Here is a 12587-nt window from a genome sequence, read left to right on the forward strand (position 1 = left end):
ACCCTTAACAGCACTTTGTCCTCAAGCATCGCACCCCGCAGGTCCTTACTTCCATCTTCACCTCGCTTACCTACTACCTCTCCCTCGCGTCTACCACCCTGACTTCTTCGACCCTCCTCTCTTTGTACTCCGCTTTCCCCACAAGGCTGAAAGCTTCTTCTGCCCTCTCTCAGATGATGCCACAGTCATGGCACGCTCTTCTTGTGCTGTCCAAAAATGAGACGGTTGTATGAAGTGATCTCCAAGGCCCCTTCCATGTTATAACAATACATTACCTTCCTTCTAAGACCTCCAAGAGCCCTCCCATTCCACGATAATATGCTAGCTTTCTTCTAAGAGCTTAACAACAAGGCAATGGATAGAAGTGCTCACTTCCTGTGTCTTTTTTGTTTTCTGTGAACATGTGCACATATAACATTACAAAGGAGAGCCTCACCATAATGTGATGAACCTCAGAGTCTCTACACCCTAATGTTACTTAAGTGTCAAAACCTTCCCAGAGACCAAGATGGAGCTCCTTCTATCTCTATGCCAGAGAGTATGACAATATTCCAAAACAATGGATGTGTACATCCATTTCTATCACATTTTGAAATAATAAAGTACCTATAATTGATGTCCATAATTTAAATATTAGCCAAATAAATGAGATTTTTCAAAAAGTTCACTTCCCCCTAATGCACACCCTTAAATCATACCACGAGTAAAATCAGCCTTGTTTGGAACGAAAGTGTGTAACATCCTTGCCCTCCAATAATGCCCCACTGTGACACACTTTTCATAGGCAAATGTTATTTTATTTCATATTCCTTAAAAACCTCCCACATGAAATATAACAGCCTAAAAACTCTAATGTGAGTATAACTAGTTAGACAGTTGCCTTAAAAATAAAATGCTAGATCTTACTACGTTGACAGACAGTAACTGCAACGGGGTGTTGGGGGGGATTTGATAATATGGGTAAATGTAGTAACCACAATGTTGCTCATGTGAAGCCTTCATAAGATTGTATATCAATCATACCTAAATAAAAAAAATAAAATAAATAAAATGCCAGACTTCCACAGCTAAAGAAACCAAACTTTAGTGAAAACAGGTATTTTTCTAAGTTAACTATAATATCCTATTGAAGAAGTACTTTTGTTCCTTCTAAGTATGACACTTCAATCTAATTAAATATTCACTGGACTCTGAAGTCTAGGAAAGACATCACCTACTGCAACAAATTGTAGCTATAGTTTGCTGGAATCCAGACACTTAGTTTCACCACAAATTAAAATGAATTCGCTCTGATCACTGTAGTGTAAGCACTGACAGCTGGATTTGTTTTTGTAATGCAAGTGCTGGATTAAGCTTTGATTACCCAGGTAACGACTTCAAAGATGACCACCTCAAATAAATATATTGCTGGCCACACACTAGATGAAGAGCCAGGCACTCACCCCCTTGGTTTTAGAGATCTTGATTTCAATAACTGACCATTTTGTTTTTTCTGTTCCCAAGCTTTAAATTCCCATTCTTCTCTTTAAAATTCACCAATAAACAGCGAGCCCTTGAAATCCTAGGGCCTCACCCTCAACCTCACTAAAAGCAGATCCCCAGGCTCTCGCCCTATCTCACACTGTGTGGCTACAGGTGTACCAGGTGCTCTTCAAGACCTGTGAGTAATAAACTTTTATTTTCCAAAGTTTCCTGAAGGTATCTTGCAATCATAGTAACAACCACAATGCCCAGACAGTCCAGCCATTAACACTGATTATTGACAAGCTGAAACCAGCACATAACAATTATCATCACACAATCCTGCTCCCACACAATCAACCAAAGGTACAAAGTAAAGCAAACCAAGAAGATGCCCGAACAATGGTTTTGCTCTCTCCACCAAGGCATGCAAGTGTTTTAAAATACAATCCTAACTTTCAACAGTGGATGAAGAAGAAATCACTTGGGCAATTAGAAAATACTTTGAGACAAATTAAAACAAAAGCACAACAGATCAAAACTTATGGGATGCAGTGGCAGCAACACACAGAGGCAATTTTATAGCTCAAAATGTATAAAATGCAAAAGGTTCCAAATCAACAACCTAACTTTAAAGCTTATGTAACTAGAAAAAGAGCAAATGAAAACTAAAGCCAGTAGAAGGAAGAAAACAATAAAGAGCAGAGCAGAGATAAATGAATTAGAGAACAGAAAAACAACAGAGCCATCAAAGAGACCAAAAGCTGGTTCTGTGAAAAGATCAACAAAATTGACAAACTCTAGCTAGACTAAGAAAAAAGAAGATACAAACAACTAACATTAGAAATGAAAGCAACTTACAGAAATTAAAAAATTATAACACTAGAAATAATTGTACTCCAACTAATTAGATAATATAGATAAAAAGGACAAATTACTAACAACACAGAGATTACCAAATTGACTCAATAAGAAATAGAAAATCTCAATAGACCTATCACAAAAGATTGAATCAGTTAAAAAAAAAAAAAAATCTTCCAAAAAGGAAAATGCCAGAACCAGACAGCTTCATTGGGTAATTCTACCAAATATTTACAGAAGAAATAACACCAGTCCTAGTCAAACTCTTCCAAAATATAGGAAAGAAACTTCCTAACATTTATTATGAGGCCAGTAATACTCTAACACCAAAACACAGATATCACAAGAGAAGACAATTACAGACCAGTATCTCTTATGGATACACAAAAATTCTCAAAAACATGCCAGTAAACCAAATCCAATAACACATTATAAAGATTACACATATATGACATGAAGAAGAAGAATTTATCCTGGGAATGCAAGTGTGGTTGAACATAAGAAAATTATGGACAATTAAGGAAAGATATCCATGTTCATGAATTGGAAAGCATAATTTGTTAAAAGAGTAATACTCCCCCCAAAGTGATCTACAGATTCAATGCTATTCCTATTCAATTGCAATGGCCTTTTTTACAGAAATGGAAAAGCCCATTCACACTCAAATTTATATAAGGGGACCCAAAATAGCCAGACAATATTTTTTAAAAATTGGAGGACTCATCATTTCCAAGTCTCAAAACTTACTACAAAACTATTGTAAGCAAAACAACATGATACTGGAATAAAAATAGGCATGTAGACCAATGGAATATAATTGAGAGTTTACAAATAAACCCAAACATCTATGGCCAATTGATATCAACAAGGGTGCCAAGTCCATTCAATGGGTTAAGAATACATTCTTCAACAAACAGGGCAACCATACAACTGCATGCAAAGAATAAAGTCAGACCCCTACTGCAATTCACATACAAAAATCATCTCAAAATGGATCAACAACCTAACTATAAGAGCTAAATAAAATTCTGAGAAGAAATCACAGGGGTAAATCTTCATGACCTTGGATTTGGCAAGTGATTCTTAGATTTGATGCTAAAAGTATGGGCAGTTGAAGATAAATTAAGTAAAGTGGACACATATGCATCAAAGAACATTACCAAGAAGTGAAAACACAAGCTACAAAATAGAAGAAGGTATTTGAAAATAATATATCTGATAAGGGTTTAGTATCCAGAATATATAAAGAACTCTCACAACTCATCAATAAAACGACAAAAAGCTGAATTACAAAGGGGTCAAGAACTTGCATAGGCATTCTCCAAGGAAGATATACATAGGACCAACAAGCAGGTGAAAAGATGTTCAGCATCACTGATCATTAAAACAAAATAACGATAAGATTGCCATATGACCCAGCAATTCCACCTCTGAATCTAGACCTGAAAGTAGGGTCTTAAAGACATACTTGGACACCCATGTTCATAGCAACATTATTCATGATAGCCAAAAGGTATAAACATTCCAAACGTCCACTGACAGATGAATGGATAAACAAGATGTGACACAGCCGTACAAGAGAATATTATTCAGTCTTTGAAAAGAAAGAAATTCTGACACTTGTTCTAACATGTTGTAACATGGATGAACTTTGAAGACATGCTAAGTTAAATAAGCCCAACACAAAAGGACAAATATTGTATGATTCCACTAATATGAGGCCCCTAGAGTAGTCAAATTCAGAGACAGAAAACAGAATGATGGTTGCCAAGGACTGGGGAGAGAGAGAAATGAGGACTTACAGTTTAATGGGGACACGGTTACAGTGTGAGAAAATGAAGATGGATGGTGGTGATGGATGCAAGAACAATGTGAATGTACTTAATGCCACTGAACTATACATTTAAAGATGGTTAAGATGGCAGGAAAACAATTCCATTCACAATTGCATCAAAAAGAATAAAATACCTAGGAATAAACCTAACCAAGGAAATGAAAGACCTAGACTCTGAAAACTACAGGACACTCATGAGAGAAATTAAAGAAGATACCAATAAATGGAAACACATCCCGTGTTCATGGATAGGAAGAATTAATATTGCCAAAATGGCCATCCTGCCTAAAGCAATCTACAGATTCAATTCAATTCCTATCAAAATACCAACAGCATTCTTCAACGAACTAGAGCAAATAGTTCTAAAATTCATAGGAAAACACAAAAGACCCCGAATAATTAAAGCAATCCTGAAAAGGGAAGACTAAAGCTGGGGGGATTTACGCTCCCCAACTTCAAGCTCTAATACAAGGCCGCAGAAAACAAGACAATTATTACTGGCACAAGAATAGACCCATAGATCCAAGGAACAGAATAGAGAGCCCAGATATAAACCCAAGCATATATGGTCAATTAATATACAATAAAGGAGTCATGGATATACAATGGGGAAATGACAGCCTCTTCAACAACTGGTGTTGGTAAAACTGGACAGCTACATGCAAGAGAATCAAACTGGATTATTGTATAATCCCATACACAAAAGTAAACTCAAAATGGATCAAAGACCTGAATGTTAGTCATGAAACCATAAAACTCTTAGAAGAAAACGTAGGCAAAAATCTCTTGAATATAAACATGAGCAACTTTTTCCTGAACGCATCTCCTAGGGCAAGAGAAATAAAATTCAAAAATGAACAAATGGGACTACATCATGCTAAAAAGCTTCTGTACAGCAAAGGACACCATCAGTAGAACAAAAAGGAATCCTACAATATGAGAGAATATATTTGTAAATGACATATCCAAGGGGTTAACATCCAAAATATAAAGAACTCACATGCCCAAACACCCAAAAAGCAAGTAACCCTATTAAAAAATGGACAGAAGATCTGAACAGACACTTCTCCAAAGAAATTCACATGGCCAACAGGCACATGAAAAGATGTTCCACATCGCTAATCATCAGAGAAATGCAAATTAAAACCACAATGAGATACCACCTCACACCAGTTTGGATGGCCAACATCGAAAGGACTAGGAACAAGAAATGTTGACAAGGATGTAGAGAAAGGGGAACCCTCCTACACTGCTGGTGGGAATGTAAAATGTTTCAATCATTGTGGAAAGCAGTATGTAGGTTCCTCAAAAAACTAAAAATAGAAATGCCATTTGACCCAGGAATTCCATTCCTAGGAATTTACCTAAGAATGCGGGATCCCAGTTTCAAAAAGACATACGCACCCCTATGTTTATCGCAGCACTATTTACAATAGCCAAGATATAGAAGCAACTTAAGTGTTCTTCAGTAGATGAATGGATAAAGAAGATGTGGTATATATACACAATGGAATATTATTCAGCCATAAGAAGAAAATAAATCCTACCATTTACAACAACATTGATGGAGCTAGAGGGTATTATGCTCAGTGAAATAAGCCAGGCGAAGAAAGACAAGCATTAAATGATTTCACTCATATGTGGAGTATAAGAACAAAAGAAAACTGAAGGAACAAAACAGCAGCAGAAGCACAGAACCCAAGAATGGACTAATAGTTACCAAAGGGAAAGGGACTGGGGAGCATGGGTGGGAAGGGAGGGATAAGGGCGGGAAAAAAAGAAAGGGGGCATTACGATTAGCATGTATAGTGTGGCGGGGGCACGGGGGGGGCTGTGCAACACAGAGAAGACAACTAGTCATTTTACAGCATCTTACTATGTTGATGGACAGTGACTGTGAATGGGGATGTGGGGGGGACTTGGTGAAGGCGGGAACTTAGTAAACATAATGTCCTTCATGTAACTGTAGATTAATGATACCAAAATAAAATTAAAAAAAAAAAAAAAAGAACGAAGAAAAAACTGAGGGTGCAAAACAGTGGCAGACTGACAGAACCCAAGAATGGACTAACAGCTACCAAAGGCAAAGGGACTGGGGAGGGTGGGTGGGAAGGGAGGGATAAGGGGAATAAGGGGCATTATGATTAGCACACATAACGTCAGAGGTGGAGCAAGGGGAAGGCAGTATAGCACAGAGAAGATAAATAGTGACTCTGTAGCATCTTACTACTCTGATGGACAGTGACTGTAATGGGGTATGTGCTGGGGACTTGATAATGGAGGGAATCTAGTAACCACAATGTTGCTCATGTGATTTTATATTAATGATACCAAAAAAAGAAATGGGCAGAGGATTTGAATAAACATTTTTCTAAAGCAAGCTTACAGGTGGCCAACAGATATATGAAAAAAGGCTCATCACCACCACTGGGAAATGCAAGACAAAATCACACTGAGATATCACCTCACACCTGCTAGAAGGGTTATTATCAAGAAGAGAAAAGAAGTAACAAGTGTTGTCAAGGTTGTGGAGAAAAAGGAACCCTTGTGCACTATTGGTGGGAATTTAAATTGGTACAGCCACTATGGAAAACAGTATGGAGGTTACTCAAGAAATTTGAAAGTAGAACTACCATATGATCCAGCAATTACACTTCTAGGTATTTACCCAAAGAAAACAAAAGCACTAACTTGAACAGATATATGCATCACCATGCTCATTGCAGCATTATTTACAATAGCCAAGACATGGAAACAACCTGAAATGTGGTGTGTGTGTGTGTATAATGGAATATTATTCAACCACAAAAATAATGAATTCTTGCCATCGCAAGAACATGGATAGACCTCGGGTACATTATGCTAAATGAAATAACTCAGAGAAAGACAAATACCACATGCTATCACTTTTATGTGGAATCTAAAATAAGCCAAGCTCATCAATAGAGAACAGATTACTGGTTGCCAGGGACCGGGTGGAGGTGAGCAAAATAAGCAAAGGAAATCAAAAGATAAAAATGTACAGCTACAATATAATTAAGTCATGGCAATGTAATGTACAGGAGAGTGACTATAATTAATACTGTATTGCATATTTCAAGTTGCTAAAAGAATAGATCTTAAAACTTCTCATCACAAGAAAAATAAATTCTATACAGTGACAGATGTTAAGCAATTATTGTGGTGATCATTTCATAATATATACAAATCCTGAATCATGTTGTATACCTGAAAATAAGATAGTGTTATATGTCAATTATACCTCAATAAAAAAAGATCCCAAATTAAAAAATGGTTAAGATGGTACATTTTGTTATGCGTATTTCATCACAATAAAAAAATTACATTTAAAAATTATCACTAAAGAGGAACAACCTAAGACAGGCACAGTCGCAGGGGGCCATCTGGTGAGAAAATGGGGAGCAGCAGAGGTGAGGCTTAGAACCTCCCCCCTCATGTTCTGAGAGAAATCTTCTGCATACATGGATGTTTATTGCCCTCGTCTAGCTCGGATTAACACATAGTCTACAGGCACACACCTGATCATCTACATTTGCTCTCTTACAACACTAAACTCTGTTTTCTACCTTTATCTCGTATCTACCTACCACTTCAGCATTTTATTAAAAATAATAATAATAGAGAAATGTGGTATCCACATATAAATCAAGTTTAAAAATCAAATGAATATTCATATTTGAACTGTGTCTAGTTCATAATGCATGAACAAAACCGAAAGCTTCTGTCATGACTGCCCTTGCACTGTTCACCATGTAACTTATTCACTATGTAAGAATTTGTTCGTTATGCATCAGAAGATTGAAGACTGACGAAAATTAGGCTTGGGGTGGATTAATGATTGTGCATTGAGTATTGACCCCCCCTATACAGAAATTTATTGTTGTTAACAACTATTTGATCAATAAATATGAGAGATGCCCTCACAAAATATATATATATATATATATATATATATATATATATATATATATATATATATATATATAAACACACTTCCAATTGTAAAATAAATAAGTAACTGGGATGTAATGTATAGCATAAGGAATATAGTCAAAATATTGTAACAACTTGGTAAGGTGATAGCTGGTACCTAGAATTATCATGTATATAAATGTTGAATCACTGTGTTGTACACCTGAAACTAATGTAATGTAATACTGTTGTCAACTACCCTTCAATAAAAAAAAAAAAAAAAAAATTATCACTAAAAAGCAAAAAAAAAACCCCATCACAATGACACAATGATAACCACTTCCCATCCACTAGTATGGTTATAGTAAGAAATACAGAGAACAGTTAAGTACTCGCAAGCATGGGAAGAAACTGGAACTCTTCACACACTGCTGGTGGGATATAAAGCGGTGTAGCCACTCCTAGGTATTTAACCAAAAAAATTAAAAACAGGGACTCAAGCAGATTCTTATTCACAAGTGCTTATATCAGCACTACTTGGAACAGTCAAAAGGCAGAAATCACCCTTTATGTCCCTTAATGGATGAATGGGTAAACGACTGTTCAGTTGTTATAAAATTACTTAAATTTAGTTATAAAAAGGAATTAAATACTGATATGTGCTACAGCTTGGATGACTTCAAAAACATTATAAGTGAAAAAAGCCAGTCACATAAGTCACATATTTTATAATTCCTTTTATAGGAACCATTCAGAATAGAGAAATCCATTAAGAGCGAAACAGACTGGCGGGTGCGGGTGGAGAGGGTAGGAATTGGGGCGAGGTTACTTCAGTGAGTACAGGGTGTTCCTCTGGCCGATGGAGACGTTGTCAAGTTAGAGGCGAGCAGTGGCTGTGCAGCATGGTGAGTGCACTAAATGCCACTGAGTTGTGCATTTTAAGATGGTTAATTGTATGCTATGTGAATTTTGCCTTAATCAAAAAAATTAAGGGAGGGGCGGAAGATGGCGGCGTGAGTAGAGCAGCGGAAATCTCCTCCCAAAACAACATATATCTATGAAAATATAACAAAGACAACCCTTCCTAGAATAAAGACCAGAGGACACAGGAAAACATCCAGACCACATCCGCACCTGAGAGAACCCAGCGCCTCGCGAAGGGGGTAAGATACAAGCCCCAGCCCAGCGGCAGCCGAGCGCCCCTCCCCCCAGCTCCCGGCGGGAGAAGAGCAGGCAGAGCGGGAGGGAAACGGAGCCCAGGGCTGCCGAACACCCAGCCCCCGCCATCCGGGCCAGAGTGCAGGGCGCTCGATACTAGGAAAACAGGGCAGCAAGAACAGTGAGCAGGCACTGGAGGCTGGGCGACAGAGGACATAAGAAAAGCACGCGACCATTTTTTTTTGCTTTTTTGCTGTTTTGTTTTGGCGAGCGCTTTTTGGAAGTCTTAAAGGGATAGGGACCCCAACACTAGGGAAACAGGGCAGAAAGACCGGTGAGCAGAGGCCTGAGGCTGGCACCGGAGAATAAAGAAAAACGAACAACCACCTTTTTTTTTTTTTTTAATTAAAAACTTTCTTTTTTTTTTAATTAAAAAATTTTTTTTTCTTTTTTGGTGGGCGTTGTTTTGTTTTGGCGGGTGCTTTTTGGAAGTCTTAAAGGGGCAGGGCGGGTCACTTAATCCAGAGGTAGGGAATCCAGGATCTCTGGGCACCCTAACCCCTGGGCTGCAGGGAGCAGGGAGGCCCCTTACAGAGATAAATAGCCTCCCAGCAGCTCCTGCTCCAAAGCAACTCCACCATTTTGGAGTAGCTGCCCGAGCCAGGCCACGCCCACAGCAACAGCGGAGATTAACTCCATAGCAGCCGGGCAGGAAGCAGAAATCCTGTCTGCCCGCAGCTGCCCAGCACAAGTCACTAGAGGTCGCTGTTCTCCCAGGAGAGGAGGGCCACAAACCAACAAGAAAGGAAGTCCTTCCAGCCATCACTCGTCCCAGTTCTGCAAACTATTCCTATCACCATGAAAAGGCAAAGCTACAGGCAGACAAAGATCACAGAGACAACACCAGAGAAGGAGACAGACCTAACCAGTCTCCCTGAAAAAGAATTCAAAATAAGAATCATAAACATGCTGACAGAGATGCAGAGAAATACGCAAGAGAAATGGGATGAAGTCCGGAAGGAGATCACAGATGCCAGAAGGGAGATCACAGAAATGAAAAAAACTCTGGAAGGGTTTATAAGCAGAATGGATAGGATGCAAGAGGCCATTGATGGAATTGAAATCAGAGAACAGGAACGCATAGAAGCTGACATAGAGAGAGAAAAAAGGATCTTCAGGAATGAAACAATATTAAGAGAACTGTGTGACCAATCCAAAAGGAACAATATCCGTATTATAGGGGTCCCAGAAGAAGAAGAGAGAGGAAAAGAGATGGAAAGTATCTTAGAAGAAATAATTGCTGAAAACTTCCCCACACTGGGGGAGGAAGTAATCGAACAGACCACGGAAATACACAGAACCCCCAACAGAAAGGATCCAAGAAGGGCAACACCAAGACACATAATAATTAAAATGGCAAAGATCAAGGACAAGGAAAGAGTGTTAAAGGCAGCTAGAGAGAAAAAGGTCACCTATAAAGGGAAACCCATCAGGCTAACGTCAGATTTCTCAACAGAAACCCTACAGGCCAGAAGAGAATGGCATGATATATTTAATACAATGAAACAGAAGGGGCTTGAACCAAGGATACTGTATCCAGCACGACTTTCATTCAAATATGACGGTGGGATTAAACAATTCCCAAACAAAAGCTGAGGGAATTTGCTTTCCACAAACCACCTCTACAGAACATCTTACAGGGACTGCTCTAGATGGGAGCACTCCTAGAAAGAGCACAGCACAAAACACCCAACATATGAAGAATCGAGGAGGAGGAACAAGAAGGGAGAGAAGAAAAGAATCTCCAGACAGTGTATGTAACAGCTCAATAAGCGAGCTAAGTTAGGCAGTAAGATACTAAAGAGGCTAACCTTGAACCTTTGGTAACCACGAATTTAAAGCCTGCAATGGCAATAAGTACATATCTTTCAATAGATACCCTAAATATTAATGGGTTGAATGCACCAATCAAAAGACACAGAGTAACAGAATGGATAAAAAAGCAAGACCCATCTATATGCTGCTTACAAGAAACTCACCTCAAACCCAAAGACATGTACAGACTAAAAGTCAAGGGATGGAAAAACATATTTCAAGCAAACAACAGTGAGAAGAAAGCAGGGGTTGCAGTACTAATATCAGACAAAACAGACTTCAAAACAAAGAAAGTAACAAGAGATAAAGAAGGACACTACATAATGATAAAGGGCTCAGTCAAACAAGAGGATATAACCATTCTAAATATATATGCACCCAACACAGGAGCACCAGCATATGTGAAACAAATACTAACAGAACTAAAGGGGGATATAGACTGCAATGCATTCATTCTAGGAGACTTCAACACACCACTCACCCCAAAGGATAGATCCACTGGGCAGAAAATAAGTAAGGACACGGAAGCACTGAACAACACAGTAGAGCAGATGGACCTAATAGACATCTATAGAACTCTACATCCAAAAGCAGCGGGATACACATTCTTCTCAAGTGCACATGGAACATTCTCCAGAATAGACCACATACTAGGCCACAAAAAGAGCCTCAGTAAATTCCAAAAGATTGAAATCCTACCAACCAACTTTTCAGACCACAAAGGCATAAAACTAGAAATAAACTGTACAAAGAAAGCAAAGAGGCTCACAAACACATGGAGGCTTAACAACACGCTCCTAAATAATCAATGGATCAATGACCAAATCAAAATGGAGATCCAGCAATATATGGAAACAAATGACAACAACAACACTAAGCCCCAACTTCTGTGGGACACAGCAAAAGCAGTCTTAAGAGGAAAGTATATAGCAATCCAAGCATATTTAAAAAAGGAAGAGCAATCCCAAATGAATGGTCTAATGTCACAATTATCGAAATTGGAAAAAGAAGAACAGATGAGGCCTAAGGTCAGCAGAAGGAGGGACATAATAAAGATCAGAGAAGAAATAAATAAAATTGAGAAGAATAAAACAATAGCAAAAATCAATGAAACCAAGAGCTGGTTCTTCGAGAAAATAAACAAAATAGATAAGCCTCTAGCCAGACTTATTAAGAAGAAAAGAGAGTCAACACAAATCAACAGTATCAGAAACGAGAAAGGAAAAATCACGACGGACCCCACGGAAATGCAAAGAATTATTGGAGAATACTATGAAAACCTATATGCTAACAAGCTGGGAAACCTAGGAGAAATGGACAACTTCCTAGAAAAATATAACCTTCCAAGATTGACCCAGGAAGAAACAGAAAATCTAAACAGACCAATTACCAGCAACGAAATTGAAGCGGTAATCCAAAAACTACCAAAGAACAAAACCCCCGGGCCAGATGGATTTACCTCGGA

At 38.4% G+C, this 12587-nt stretch overlaps 1 protein-coding gene across 1 annotated transcript in view; it reads right to left on the minus strand.

Annotated features, from left to right (window-relative positions):
- LOC118910128 (E3 ubiquitin-protein ligase AMFR) overlaps positions 1-12587 on the minus strand; it is a 50030-nt gene that overhangs the window by 12156 nt on the left and 25287 nt on the right. The window lies entirely within an intron of this gene.

The sequence above is a fragment of the Manis pentadactyla genome, chromosome 15 (genome assembly GCF_030020395.1).
Source record: "Manis pentadactyla isolate mManPen7 chromosome 15, mManPen7.hap1, whole genome shotgun sequence".
In the NCBI taxonomy this organism is placed as follows: domain Eukaryota; kingdom Metazoa; phylum Chordata; class Mammalia; order Pholidota; family Manidae; genus Manis; species Manis pentadactyla.